This window comes from Lissotriton helveticus, chromosome 7 (genome assembly GCF_964261635.1).
Source record: "Lissotriton helveticus chromosome 7, aLisHel1.1, whole genome shotgun sequence".
NCBI classification, from domain to species: domain Eukaryota; kingdom Metazoa; phylum Chordata; class Amphibia; order Caudata; family Salamandridae; genus Lissotriton; species Lissotriton helveticus.
The window spans coordinates 751,082,625-751,098,460 of NC_136068.1; positions in this window are offsets into that span (position 1 = coordinate 751,082,625).

Genomic DNA, 15,836 nt, shown 5'->3' on the forward strand with positions numbered 1-15,836 from the left:
TAGGCTAACCAGGCTTTGCCCTACCTAAACCCGGTCAAAGTTTAAGAAAACATTAAAACTAAGGGAGATTCTTGTGAAGATTTGCGACACAATAAATACACACTGTTGTAATAAAAATGTCTAGTTTCCTTTCTACGTAAAAGTTTTGCATTCATAGGGAATTTACTGCGCATTTACAGCCTGATTCATCATTCTCCCGTTTTGCGAGCCCCTAATAGCGATTCATAACGAATCGCTATTAAGGACTTGCAAAACGGGATTCATGTAGGAATTGCAATAAATATTGCGATTCCTACATGTTCCTTATTTGCGATTAGCTAATTGCTAATCGCTAATAAGGAATAACTCCCCATGCATTCCTATGAGCCTACAGGCCCATAGGAATGCATGGGGAGTTATTCCTTATTTGCGAGTAGCAATTAGCTAATCGCAAATAAGGATGCGATTTCAAGGGTGCAGGGGTGTCCAAAGGACACCCTGTAGCACCCCTGATTTGTAATCTACATTGGTGTTGCGCACACACATGTCCAAAGGACATGTGTGTGTGTAACATGCAACTTAGAAAAAAGCATTTAAATGCATTTTTCTAAGTTTTTGCTATTTACCGAGAGGTCTGACCTCACGGTAAATAGCGGCCCAAAATTGCAATTTCGCAATTTTAAAATGCTTCATGAATTGCATTTAAGGAATCTCAAATAGAGATTCCTTAAATTCAATTCTTCGCAAATGTGCGAATTCTTAAATAGCGAATTTTGCATTTGGGATGATGAATCCCAAATGCAAAAATTGCACTCGCAAAAGGCAAGATTCTGAGAATCTTGCCCTTTGCGAGTGCAATTTAGCTTGATGAATCAGGCGGATAGATTAGAATTTGGGAATGGCCTGCTGTTTGAGGATTCATTAAAATATACTAACCAAGGATGATGATGGATGGATCAATCAATGAGTGACTTTGTAATGGATGGATAGGTTTTCTGGATACATGAGCGAGTGAGAGTGGGTGGATGCTGAATGTGCGAATTATTCTGTGTGCTGATACATGAATGAATGGTTGAGATTGGGAAGGTGAATGGATGGATGAATGAACATAAGAATGGATGATTTCATGAATGAGACTATAACGAGGGACGGCTGAATGGATGAGTTGATGGATGAATGGATGGATGACAGTCTAAGGATGTATGTAGGATTATGCACATTAATAATTCACTAAGAGATGAGTGAGTTGATTCACGAGAGTGAGAAGGGACAGATGGACACATGAGGGTGAAGACAGGCAGATGATAAACAACGTGAGAATGGAGAGCAGTATGGACAAATAAAAGTGATGATGGAGAAACGGATGTATAGATATGTGTGATGGATCGATTGATTCGTGAGTTTGAGGATTCATGGGTAAATAAGTGTGAATAACGAGATAAATGTTGACTGAATGTGTTCGTGCCTTTACCCTTCCTCCCGTTTTCCTGGCAAGTGGCCTCTTTTCTTTTACTACCCTGTCCAAGCCTTTTCTTGATTTTGACAAGAGATATGCCCCCAGCATTCCAGATATGAATTACATTAGTCAGTGCTCCAGGTTTCATCATAAGCCAGCACGTTTGCTGTTAAACTAGTCTATTTGTATCAGTCAGATTAGTTCTTCACATTCGTCCATGTTAACTTTATCACTTGGTATAAACCATTGCACATGAATCCACCTACTGATGGGCATGCCAAGGCAGTATTCGATTTCCCTCACCACCGGTAAACCCATTGCTATGTGCACTTACCGTGAGTTGTATGATATTACAACGCATTCCACTGCAACACATGCCTTTACCACGCATGCGTTACAACGCAAATGGCTTTCCCACACATAACCTTTAGCACGCATATTCCTTTACCACGAATATTTTTACAACATTTTTCGTTATAAATGTATGCATGGTAAAGGCATACTCTTGTTAAAGGTTATTCCCCTACCCCTAAACCCTTCTTACAAATAAACCTCCCCTGCCCTTTTACCCTCAATTCGGACCGCTTGTTTTTTTTAATTCTAAAATTCCCCTTACCTCTCCACTTTGTCTCGTCTGTTCTTCATGTTTTTTTTTCACGCTGCACGTCGTTAAGAGGAAACGGAAGTGAGACTCTGTTTCCTCTAACGACGTCGATTGCCTTTATCAGGTGCGTTTTTTTTGGTGGGGAGACCCCCCCAAGCTCCCTTTTCTTTTCTCCCGCTTTTTTTATTTCAGGGGAGACCACCGCGCCCCCTTTTTCATGAATAGCCTTTATCACACATGCCTTTACTACGTATCTTGTAGTAAAGGTATGCGTGGTAAAGGCTATTCGTGTTAACCATGCATGCATTGTAATGCATGCGTGGTTAATGTTATGCGTGGAAACTGCCCGTTGTAGTGGCCGTTTACCCCTACTGTGTAGTTCTATACTAGCTCCACACTTTGTACTCAGATTTACCAACGTAGCAGTAGTATACATCACATTATACGTAAATGATGTATATGTCCTAAATATTGCTTAAGAGGCAGTCTAATGCTTTTACGATCTGGTCTAGGGTTAGCTTTAGCTATCTCTCAAGCCTCTTGTTTTCCTAAAAGAAATCATAATAAAAATAACTATCTAGGCTTAGCGCCCGGCGCGGACGGCGGCTCTGATGTGAGCGCTCCGTGCCGAACGGGAGATTCGTCCGTCTCTACCTGATGTAGCCGCACTCCGGGAGAAGATTCCTCAACCGGAGCATGAGGAACGTGTGCTGGCGCTGTCCCGAGGCGTATTGTGGCATTTTTCCTTCATTTCCAGCAAGCTTTAGAGTGGCCGCGGCTTCCTGGCGGCCGCGACCGCCATTTTGTTTACACTTCGCGCGTCTGAGGCGCTGTTTGTTCCCGAGTCTGCTGGCCCTCTGGGATGTCCTGCGCCTCCACACTTGCTCATGGTGAGCTAATTTCTCTTTCCTTCTGCTCTGCCTGCCCTTAATTTGCCTGCTTTTGCTCTCATGAGCTTTATTTACGAACAATGCAATTTCGGCGGCCATTTTGTATTCTGTGAGCTTTTTCCTCACATAGCTCACCTACGGAGGGAATCTGTGTTTCAAACTGTCAGGCCTAACATACCTCTTCTGCACTTCCTTGGTTTGGGGATTAATTCGCTTTTTCAGTTTTTTACACCAGCTGTGCATTTGATTGAATGGGCATTCACCCCAGCCTTTCTTCACCTACTTGAATGCTGTGCTTCTCCTACTGGACTTCAAGCTCTCTACAATTTGTCACCTTTTTACCTTTCGCCATTATGGTCATCCTGCGCCTCGTTTTCTCGCATGAAGGCTTTTTGACCTAGGCATATGAACTTTCCTTTGTGACTTTCTGTGGCCCATGGACACTACTAATTGCTTTTAAAGCACGCAATACCCAGGCTGCTGGATTTTCCTCTGCTTTTTCTTCAGTGGTGGCTCCTCTCATATGGAAAGAGGCACAATTGGTCGTGTTTCTAAAACTCCACAGCGTATCTTCCTCAAAAACTCGAAAGTCTTCTCTGCATTGGTGCGCTTGGAAGCTTCCCAGGCAATTCCTATCCAAATGTCGCAGTCCAGTGCAGAGCGCCCTGCTCAACCTTCAGGGAAAAACACAACAAAACGTCTTAAAAAGGATCCTCCATCACCGATGGGCTCTGACTCGGCTGTATCTATGGAGCTACTGTTGGAGGAGATACGCGCTCTCCGACCTTTCATGGAGGAAACTAATTCCAAGCTGCAGATTTTAAATGATCATTGGTCACAGATGGATACAAGAGTGACGAGTGTGGAGCACACCCTTTCTTCCCTCCAGGAATCTTCCTCCAAGGTGACGCACATGCAATCGCAAATTTCCAGAGCAGGTTGAGGAGCTTGAAAATCGTAATCGACGCAACAACCTTCGAATCTACGGCTTGGCGGAGAATTGTGAGGGGAATGACCCTGTTCCTTTCTTCAAATCTTTTCTGCCTAAGCTTCTACATCTACCTGAAGGTACCGCGCTCAACATTCAGTGAGCGCATAGGCTTGGCCGCAGATCTCCTTCTGCTTCTGCTTCTCCAAAACCAAGAGGTGTCATCATGTATTTTCTGGAATACACTGATCTTCTTAAGGTCCTCTCAGTAGCCCGTGCTTCCCCTCGCCTCACGTGGTCAGGATCTACCCTCTTCTTCGCGCAGGATTACGCCAAAGCTACAGCCAGTCGTCGCAAAGCTTTCCTGGATATGCGACCGGAGCTTCGCTCTACTGGTGCTAGATATGGCCTTTTCCATCCTTGTCTTTTCAGAGTCACTTATAATAACAAAACGACGACCTACGAGGATCCTGTTCGTCTCCGGAGCTTTCTAAACTCATGTCAAACGCCGGATATGGACCTCTCCAGCTCCTCATCGGCTTTCCCTCCATGACTCTCGCAACTTGTTGTGGTGCATTAATGTATCAGCACATCCAGTGCCGACTTACCTTTGCTCATGTTTGTTCTGTTGATATACCCCTTTCTTCTGTAATCCTTATTGCTTCTATTTGTTCCCTCATAGTTCCATAATTTGCTCATATGTTTTTACGTTCTTGTTTCATGTTTCGTTTTTATTATGACATTTCCTGTTGTCTTCTTTTCCTCATGTTATTTCTCTTATTCTCTCTTCTCCCCCACAGGTTTCACAGTTCACTGTATGTCTCCCCTTCGGTTTGACGGTTCGTTTACATCGGTTGTCCTGCCTCCTCCAGTTGGCGCTCCCCCCTCAGTTGTTTTTTCTTCTCGTCTCTTCTCCCTTTTGACCATCCTTCCCCAGTTCCACCCTTCTTAAGTATGTTTTCCTTCCTCCCCTCGCTGTTTGATACTTCCTTCATATCTTTATTCTCATTTTTTTTCCTGGTTCTCCTCTGTTCAAAGTTGTCTTTTTTCTCTTGTTACCATCAATTTCCTTGTTTTTGCCTCTATCATATCTATTTTTTTATCACCTGTATTCTTCTACTTTATTTCCTTGCTCAACTGGCTTTCACCATCACTTTTTCTTCTATATTTGTACTTTCTATTCATGCTCTTTCCTTTTCTTTTTTTCTTTCCTTATCTCACCTGTTCTTATGATTGCTACTCTTCACTCACTCTTGGTCTGGCTTTTCTTTCTCCTAATTCCTTTTTTTTAATTCTTTTTTACATTTCCATTCTTTCTTTTGCTTATTTTCTTGCACTCCCTCCTCATTAGCTCTAGATCTCATATTTTAGTCCTTCTTTTTGTTTCTCTAACATTTTCCTATCTTTTTTGCTTATTTTCTTTTCTGGACTCTTACTCTGTTTTTTTCTCTATTGATATTTTCTCCTCATCTCTTCTAATATGTCGTTAAAAATGGTTACTTGGAATGTTAAGGGCATCAATTCTCCCATCAAACGGCCGAGAATTTTAACGCATCTGGCTCGTTTACATGTTGATGTTGCTTTTTTGCAAGAAACTCATTTGTCTGCTGAAGAATCTGTTAAACTGAAGAGAGGTTGGGTGGGTGATGTTTATTATTCTCAGGGGGATGGTAAACGCAATGGAGTAGCTATTTTATGTCACAAAAATGTATCACATTCATTGCTTGCTCAGGAATCAGATGATATTGGTCGTTGGGCATATGTTAAACTGTCTATTAAGAATGTTCCAATTTCACTTTTGAATATTTATGCCCCTACTGCTGGTGATCCTACTTTCTGGCATACTTTCTCTCAACATATCACCAGATTTATTGACGATCATTTTATCTTAGCAGGAGACTGTAATCAGCCTCTTGACCCCTTTTTGGACAGACACTCTAAGGCCCACTTTATTCCTAATAGATCCCATAAACTTTTCTCCCAGGCTATCTCTCAACACAAGCTCACTGATGCCTGGCGACTATGCAATCCAGAGACGCGGGAATTCACCTTTTACTCTCCCTGTCATCATTCCCAATCCCGAATTGATTACATTTTTGTTACCCATAACATTGCCCAAACCCTCACTCATGCAGAGATTGGTCCGATTCTCCTCTCGGACCATGCCCTCACTTTAGTTCAGCTTGACATTCTTCCTAAATCGGCTGGACCCAAACGATGGCGCTTTAATAACGCTCTTCTTTTGGACCCCAAGTTCACTGCTTCTTTCACTGCATTTTCGGACTAATTTTTTTCACTTAATGACACCTCATCCATTCCCAAGCACACAATTTGGGATGCTTTTAAGGCTGCGGCAAGAGATTTTATAATTGGCTTTGTGGCAAAGAAGCGGAGAACTGCCTGTAGAATCACAACTGATCTCCTCCTTGATATTAAGAAACTGGAGCATTCTTATTTCACTTCCCGTTCGCAAGACAGTTTAACAGCCCTGGTCAATGCTAAAATGAAATTTAACAAGAAGTCTACGGAAGACGCGTCTTTATATTTACTGAAATCGAGTGCAAAGTTTTATGGAGACAAAAATAAGTCTGGAAAATTTTAGCTAATTATTTGAAAGTAAAGCATAACAAATTAAACATTGAATCAATTTATGACACACACTCTGTTCTTAAACATAAAGATGCAGATATTCTTGCTGAATTTTCTGCCTTCTACAAAACTTTATATACCTCCGAAACCCAGCCCTCCTCTCAGTCCTTAGATCGTTTTTTCTCCAACATACAGAAGCCATCTCACTTTCCCCTTGATCTCTCTCATTTGGAGATTAGCATTTCCCAGCAGGAGTTACTCACAGCACTTCAGAGTCTCCAAAAGGATAAGGCCCCTGGACCGGATGGCTTTACTGTTGAATTTTTCCTGCACTTTTCGAAACTCCTCATTCCAAAATTGCACTCCCTTATTGATACTTTCCTTACTTTGGGTGCCTCCTCCGGTTCTTTTTCTGACGCACACATCTGTCTGATACCCAAGGAGGGGAAAGATATTCAATACTGTAAAAATTATAGACCAATCTCTTTGGTTAACATTGACTATAAAATATTTGCAAAGTCTCTTGCGGCGCGCCTTGACCTTCTTCTCCCGGATCTTTTGGGTGAGGAACAGTCAGGCTTCGTCAAGGGTCGTTTCATTACTGACAACACCAGACTATTATTTAATATTTTAACTCAGTCCCGTCACTCACCTCATTCTCTCGCAGCCATCGCCCTGGACTCTGAGAAGGCGTTTGATAGGGTTGAATGGACTTATCTATTCCACACACTTCACTGGTTTGGCTTTGGTCCTAAATTTATTTCCTTGATTTCCTTACTTTATTCTAACCCGCGTGCTGCAGTCTGTGCCAATGGTCAAGTCTCCTCTTTTTTTGATTTGAAAAGAGGTGTCCGTCAAGGCTGCCCCTTATCTCCTTTTCTATTTAATTTGGCTTTAGAACCCTTCTTGTCTAAACTTCGTCAGAATCCTAATATTCAGGGCTTTCAAATTTCGGATTCCTAAGTTAAGTTGGCTACTTATGCGGACGACATTCTTCTTTTTATTTCTAATCCCACTGATTCGATCCCCGCTTTCCTTGCCGAAGTCCATGATTACTCTCATATATCGGGTTATAAACTTAACAATGATAAATGTGAGATTCTACCCTTGACGAAATTCACATTTAAACCTGACTTCGCCGCCTCACACTTTACATGGAAATCCTCCCATATTAAATACCTTGGCCTACATATTACTCCTTCTATTTCAAGTACTGTCTCCCTCTGTTTGGCTAAATGCACTCAAAAATTGGTGGATTTAACCTCCAATTGGCATCCCCTTTATTTATCCTGGTGGGGACGTCTTGATACTATTAAAATGATGTTATCTCCTATAGTCCTCTATACTATTTCTAATATTCCAGTGTCCATTCCCTCTAAATTCTTTAAAAAGATCAACACTATTTTAACATCCTTTCTTTGGAATAAGAAAAAATCCAGAATGTCCCTTGCTCGACTGATTCGTCCTAAGGCAGAGGGCGGAGTTAATTTCCCAGATTTTCCTGCTTACCATAAGGCGTTTCTGTTACGACAAGCTTCCTTCTGGTTACGAGATCCCAGTGATCCCTGCCCTCTCTGGACTAAATTTGAACGCCTTCTTCTTTCTCCTTTTTCTTTCGCTGAGTATCTCTCCTTCTCACGCAAACCCTCTTCCATATCTACCCCCATTCACAAATTCACTACTAAGCTGCTCCTTTCTTCCTCTCACCCTCCCCCCTCAGCGCTTGCTGACTTTCTCTCCTCTACTATTTGGCATAACACCGCCCTCCTTATCCGTAATAAACCCCTTTTGGAAGGCGTGGCATCACAAAGGGTTGATATGGATCTCTCAACTCTTTTCTCAATCCTCTTTCTTACCTTTTGCTACTCTCCGTTCCCTTTATGGTTTACCGGCCCCCTTTTCCCGTAACTACCACCTACTTAGAGAGGCTGTTATGACAGTTTTCACCCGACTGTCTCAGCTTCCCTCCTCTCCCATTACTCCTAATCCCACCACCTTGTTTCATTCTTTTTTATGTACTACTCCTAAGGCTTCTTCCATTTATAAATATCTTCATACTACTGATTCTATTAGGCCCAAATCCAAAGTAGAGGAATGCTGGGAACGTGATCTCTCCACCTCCTGGCCAATCTCGTTATGGGATAAGATATGGAACAAGATCCGCAAATCATCGAGGGCAGCAACTTTATTTATAACAGACTTCTTTATACACCCTCTGACCTTCATAAACGCTTTCCAAATACCTCTCATACATGCTGGTCTTGCTCATCCCCGCAGGCAACATTGTTCCACATGTTATTCTCATGTACATCTGTTCATGACTTTTGGTTACAGGTTTGGGCTCAAATTAATGTAATTTATCACACATGTATTCCTTTTTCTAATGTTAACATTTTCTTAGGAAGCCTTTCCCCCTGTTGGGACAATGTTGAATTGAAACCTCAAATTATTGATTTACTGCTGGCCGCTGCATTCCAGCAGATAACGGTAAATTGGAAAGATTCTTCCAATATCTCCTTTAAGGCGTGGTGGTTTAACGTTTGCCACAACCACAGACTTGACACTGCCTTTATTTTTCCGGCTCACATGGCTACAAAACGTATGGACTTATGGCTTCCTATCACGCTTTATACTTGTGCTGCTCGCTGGTCTGATCTACTGCCTTCACAACAAGAAGTCCTTAAACCTCCTTAAGTGCTCAATGCATTCCATTTTTCTTTTCTTCATTGTATTAATTTAAAATTTCTTTCAGGTACTTTCATGCTTTTATGGTTACTGCTTACTATTCCTTTTCTTTTTTCTTTTTTAATCTTAGTGTCCAGATTTTCCTTTTGTTGTTACTTGCAATTTTATGCTTGCTTTATTTATCACAGTTTTTAATGCCTTATACTTTTACTGTATCTTGTGTTGACACCTTGTTTTTTCCTTTTTAATATCAAATAAAATTTTCTTGAACTTAACAAAAATAACTATCTTCATAGAGAGATTTGGGTCATCTCTCTTCATCCATTGGTCTGTTCAAGTGTCATTCTCTTGTCTCTACTTGCTATGCTGCACTGCCTCTCGCTCACTCCGTGGCCTTCGCAGCATCCTCTCTCACCTCCTGCTGCCCAGTAAGTATTTTTTTTTAAATGTTGTTTCATTGCAGGCCGCAGTGCCTTCTGCAACCTGTAGGTGGTGCTGCCACCACTCCACAATCCAGGCCATGACCTCTGCCCGGCCAGGCCGCTGTCTCGGTCCGGTGCACCCTGGCGGCACTCTTTCCACCATGATGGGCCCCTTGATGGGGGAGCCTCGCGCTCCTCCTGGAGCACAAGAGTAGCCCCACCCGCCCATTGTCATTCTGTATGCAGGCTAATTGCCACGTACAGAATATCAATGGGGCAGTCTGGGGTGTTCAAGCATGTGGTGGCCTCCTGATGCCTCAGTGTAGGGCAGAGAATTCTGTTAAGATAGAAGGTAAAATGCTCATGCTGCAATGTTAGAGAACAGCTTATTTAAAGAAGCCTGTAAAACGAGGTAAAAAGAACGGGTTATCATTCTTTCACTGTCTCGTCATTTTAGAACTGAAGTATTTTCAATATTATATTCAACAACGCCATGGTTGCTGCTTTTTTTATTTTAAGGAACTAACAACCATTGACAAAGCCAATAGTCCTGGCTTGTTGTTGGTGTAATGACATTTGCTGTATTATATATCTGGATGGAATGTCAGAAATAACATAATACTAGTCGGGGGAACACTATGCAAAGCGCCGATTTTTAGCCAAGGTGTTTTAAACCATGCCCTTAATTACATCAAACACCCCCTTTGAAGAGACCCTCCAGTTTTCTTTACACCACGTAAAGCCCTGGAAACAACACCATGTCACAGTCACCTCACATCCTGGCACTGTGCATCATGCATGCCTCATGACTTCTAAGTTTTCAGACTGCCTATGTGCAGGGGCATAGTGAACTCTCCCTCACCGCGCCCCACCCCTTGCTTTCGGAACTACAGCAAGGTGAAGTTCTTGATGGGCCTCTTCTGTCTGCAACTCTGCAGACAAAGGCTCAGCTCATAATGTGAAAAGGTTGGTGAGTAAATACGTGAAGGAATGTGTGAATGGCTGGATGGATTACTGAAAAGATGAATGGATGAATGAAAGGGTAAATGGATAGATAATGAAAGAAAGGATGGGTGGATGACTGAATGAGTGGAAGTATGGCTGAGAAGAGAGGTAAATAAATGGATATATGGGTGGAAGGGTAGATGGATGGGCAAAAGGATGGATAGGTGTGTGAAAGGATAGATGGATGGATGAGTGAAAGGGTAGATGATGGGCGAGTGAATGGGTGGATGGATGAGTGAAAGGTTGGATGGATTGATGAATTGATAAGTGAAAGGGTTAATGGATGGATGGATGAGTGAATGGGTGGATGTAAGGATTTATGAGTGAGTGAAAGGGGGGTATATGGACAAAAGGATGGATAGAGAAGTGAAGTGAAAGGGTGGATGGATGAGAGAACGGATGGATGGATGAGGGAAAGGATGGATGAGTAATAGGATCAATGGATGGATTCATGAATGGATGAGTAGATGGATGGGTGGGTGGATGGATAAGTGAAAGGGGGATGGAGAGAGAAAGGGAGGATGAATGACTGAAAGGGTGAATGGGTGGAAGGATAAGTGACTGGGTGGATGGATGAGTAAGTGAATAGATGGCTGGATAGGTAAAAGGGTAAATGGCTGGATGGGTGAGTGAATAGATGGATGGGTGGAAGAGTGGATGGATGACTATACGGATGGATAGGGTGAAAGGGTGGGGAGATGAATAATGGATGGATGAGTGAAAGGGTGGATGGAGGGATGATGATTGAAATGATAGATGGAAGGATATATGATGGATAGGTTTGCAAATGGATGAATATGTTTGGATAGATGGAAGGACAGAATGAATGGTGAAAGACTGAATGATGGATGAAAGAATGATTACACTTTGTAGCACCCATTATCTTAAGTAACATTTCCTATAAAAATTGAATAAAATTCATGTTAATATGAGTCATTGTCTCTATATAATGTGTGTGTGATGTAACGCACTCCGACACCCTGCCCTACATACTTGGGATGAGTAACACTATAAAAGAAATTAAATACACATGAGAGACGGTCTAAGTGAAGATGAGGGACACCACTGGAGGGTGGTAGCAAGGCCATCGGGTTTTTCCCTGGGAGGCTGGAAAGGGGGGGGGGGTTGTTACTGGGGGCTGACGCTGCAAAGTTCCTTTTATATCCAGAAGTTTTCAATCAACAATAAAAGCAGCCTCATTTATATTCAGGTGTGGTTCACCATTGGCTGATAGCTATGGTACCTGCTGGAGCGAGATGCGAATTTTGAATCGTCTAAGGTAGCAAGCTGCGGCTATACTGAAAAAACATAAAGTGCACGATTGTCACAACCTAATATAAACTTATTTTGACTTGTACTTAGGTGGTTGTGTATTTACTTACTTATATACTATTGCGCGACCACCTCTGACGTGTCTGTAAAACGTACCTTTTGTCCCAAAGTTTTGTCCTGAATTTTGACCTTTTTTCCTGAATTTTTGTCCTGAATTTAGTCCCTTTGTCCTGAATTTTTGCACTCACCGTCCTGAATTTGCACCTATGCCAGTTGGTCACCGTAGTGGGGGGGACACACCAGGCCTCAGCAGTGTTGCGGGAGGGCCACAGCTCTGCCTTTCGACTTCTTCCATGAATATCTCTGTGCTGCCAACAGTCACTCACCATCTATCCACTTGCTCCCACCCCTCCGCAGCAGCCTCTCTTACCTCATGGGCTACGTAGGGGCTGGAGCTGCTGACAGAGATTTTCCGGTGTCTGGCATGACTCAGACAGCGGTGCGAGTTTAGACCGACACCATATCCTCTTGCGTTCTTTCACGTGACCTGGAAAGTGACTCCGGGGCAGTGTTCCTTTTATTTTATGCGTTTTTATATAGCGCGGACTTTACCCGAAGGTGTCAGAGCGCTTCACAATAGGAACAGTAATGATATATGAGGAGAAAATTACAAGGGAGCATGTTACAAAAGCAAACATTACGTTACATGAGGCAATAGTGACAATTGTGCATGTATCAAGAGCAAACAAAATACAAGAGGTAGAAAACGGTACGTTACAAGAGGAAAAAGTGACATTTGTGCATGTTACAAAAGCGTATAAAGTACAAGTCAAGCTATAATACTGCAATAAATGGCAGACACTCAAAACACAAGAACAAAAGTTACGTTGCATGAGACAATGGTGGCAATTGTGCATGTATCAAAAGCAACCAAAATACAAGAGGTAGCAAACGATACATTACAAGAGGGTAATACACGGAGGGTGGAAGTGGAGAGGGCATCTGCTCCGCTTTACTTCCTCCTATTGTCAGGCTCTCTCTTCTCTGCCCCGCTCACCTCTCCACGCTGCCCTCAATAGTGGCTCACCTTCTGCCCGATGACTGACCGGGCCTCCCTCCTCCTCGCACCACAGGATTCTGCGGCGGGCTGGCACCTCGGCAATCCCACACCACTCGCAAATGAGTTGGGGTCTCTGCAAGTCATCGGCAGGAGCCATACTGCTGGCTTCACACGGGTCCCTCCTTTGTCGGGTGCCATCACGCACCGCTTCTAACTCTGAAGCGGGTGGACTCCCGATCACCTCCTTTATCCATGGGCTCAACACATGCCCACATGCAACAAGGCGCTTTCTATGCCCACTGGCTGGTGGTGCCTTCAACACAGGCTACTTTCTCCCCCTCTACCGCCATGAAGGCGGCTAGACATGCAGATCCACCTCTCATCCAATGTAATGTAGTGGGGCCCTAGGCCCCTCGTGCAATACTCAGGCCACACTGTTGTTAAGCGTAAAAGGCAATTTATTAGGACCAGGCTGCAAACATAAACCAAATACAACAATCAACAACAACTAAATCCCCCCCAACATCAACTCCATCTTCAAACACTTCAGCCTCTCCTTCCATTCAACTCCATGCCACATGCCGTTCTTCATCCCTTTCTTCCAATCTCTCTTCGCATCCTGGCACTACTCTCATGCCACCAGTCGCCCCCCCTTTTTTCACTCCTCCCCCCCCACAAAAGGTGGGTGTGCCCGCTAGTGACTCCCCCATCCCTCCCAAATACCGCCATCCAGGGAACCCCCTTTAGGGCGGTTACCTGCCCCCCCGGTCAGAGAGTAACTGTGCATCTTTCGCATCCCCCTTTCAGACATCCCTGCGGCACCAGATCGCCTTGTTCCACAGCTTGCTCACCACATCACGCACTTCCATCATATAATACGTGTTCCCAAGCGTCGAAAGATGCACTCCGCCATCCCTAAAAAGCAACCTTTCTTCAAGTCGTAGTCCAGGGTGGGCGATGTATTTGGTCTCTCAAAAAACCCTCATTGCCCTGTTCAATTTCCTCTGAGCCTTCTCGACTGCCCCGTGCTTATTCGCCCCCCTCCAAACTCTCCTAAGGATAAATTCAGTCCAAGCAATGCAAGCCCCAGATAACCTCTGTTTCATCTCTTCCAGGTCCCTCTGCATTAGCAGTAAGAGCGCCAAACCCGACAGCTGTATCAAGTCATTTTCCCCCAAGTGAATAATCAACAAATCCGGTTATCCTCTCTGCCTGTCCATCTTCGCGAGCCAAGGCAATAGTGCCCCCCATCGCATCCCCCCTTTTCCCCACCAGTGCACCTCATGTTGCTGTCCATTGAGTCCCAGGTTACGGCCGTACACCTGCTGCTCTGCGTATTTCGATGCCCAGTGCACAAAAGAATGCCCCACAATCCATGAGACCGTCTTGGCCCCCGGTCCGCCCACGCAACCTATGAAAGAAAAATAGTTTAATACACATCCGTGAATACAGTCAACCTCAACATCCCACCACCCCCAGCCTTAGCCCCCCAACATCCTACTTCCTGACATACCGCTCACATCACTGAGACTTCCATCTACCTATCCGCGGTGTTCTATCCCACGATCAACCCAACCGTGTCGCTGCAGTTTCTGCCCCAATTCGAAAAGAATGAGTCCCAAAACCTGCCGGATTCAGACCCAACCTACCCACTGCCATGCGCAACACCGCTAACAGCTGTGCCGCCGTAACCCTGCCTCCAGACTCATGACAAAATATCTCACCACTTGCCACCCCTACCAGCTGCACAAACGACCTCCACTCAGTCACCGGGCACACTCCGCCCCATCCACTCTCACACAACCAGACCCACTTTCCCCTCCCCAACTGATGCTTCTTGGACTGGCTCAACCAAATTCCCAGTCGCCCCCACTCCAATCTGACCTCCTCAAACCTCCTACCACTCCTGGACCTTGTCCCCAACAACTCCGAAACCCTAAATGCCCCAAAAAACATTCACACCATGCAAAGCCTAAACAGCCTCACCTCAAACCTATTGTAACAACACAATGGTAACACCTCAACTAAACGGATCAGTAAATCAAAAGTCACTGCTTCCCTCAGTGCCCCCATCCCCTGTTTTCTCTGCCCCAACCTCTGAGCATCCTACCAATAACCACATCCTTCGAAGGGTCAAAACCAAAAAACAAACTACCATAGAACGACAGCCCTGCCAACTTTCCTGAAATGGTCACAGACGACAGCCCTTTGTCAATACAGTGTAACGCAAACTGCAAAACCCCTTGCTCTATTGCTGAACGAACTCCCTTTGCCTCAACCAACCTCCACCCCATAAAGGAAACAAACTCTTCCCATGCCAGTCTGTACGTTCGTCTCGTTGAGTCTGCCACCGATTTCTCCACCAGTCCTAACACTCTCACTCCCCTAAGGCCCAGACGCCGGCCGGCAATCTAGTCTTGTGCTGGTCCGCTCCAGGCGCCAACCTCCGGAAACGCTGCCACTGTGAACAAGACAAAGCATCCGCAATGTCATTATTTGCTCCAGGGGCATGCTTGGCTCGAAAGATCACATTCAACCTCAGGCAGCGCAGCATAAACCCCCTCAACAGCCGTAACACTCTCAGGTCCCTTGCCCTCTGCCGGTTGACCAACTCGACCACCGTCATATGGTCCACATGAAACAACACTGATCTGTTATGGAATTCCGCCCGCCACAACTCCAGTGCCACCAACAGGGGAAAAAATTCCAAAAACGTAATGCTCCTTCCCTGCTGCAAAGACTGCGCTGGCCACTCCTCCACACACCATCTGCCGTCCCAGATGAGTCCAAAACCTGCTTCCCCCGTTGCATCTGAGTACATCTGAATCTGCCAAACAGTCCTCTCCTTTTTTTTTTTTAAATCTCTTTATTAGCATCAGATTGGTCCGTGCAAGCATACAAATACACAAGAAATTGTCGACAATAAAAACGTTAATGATCGTTATA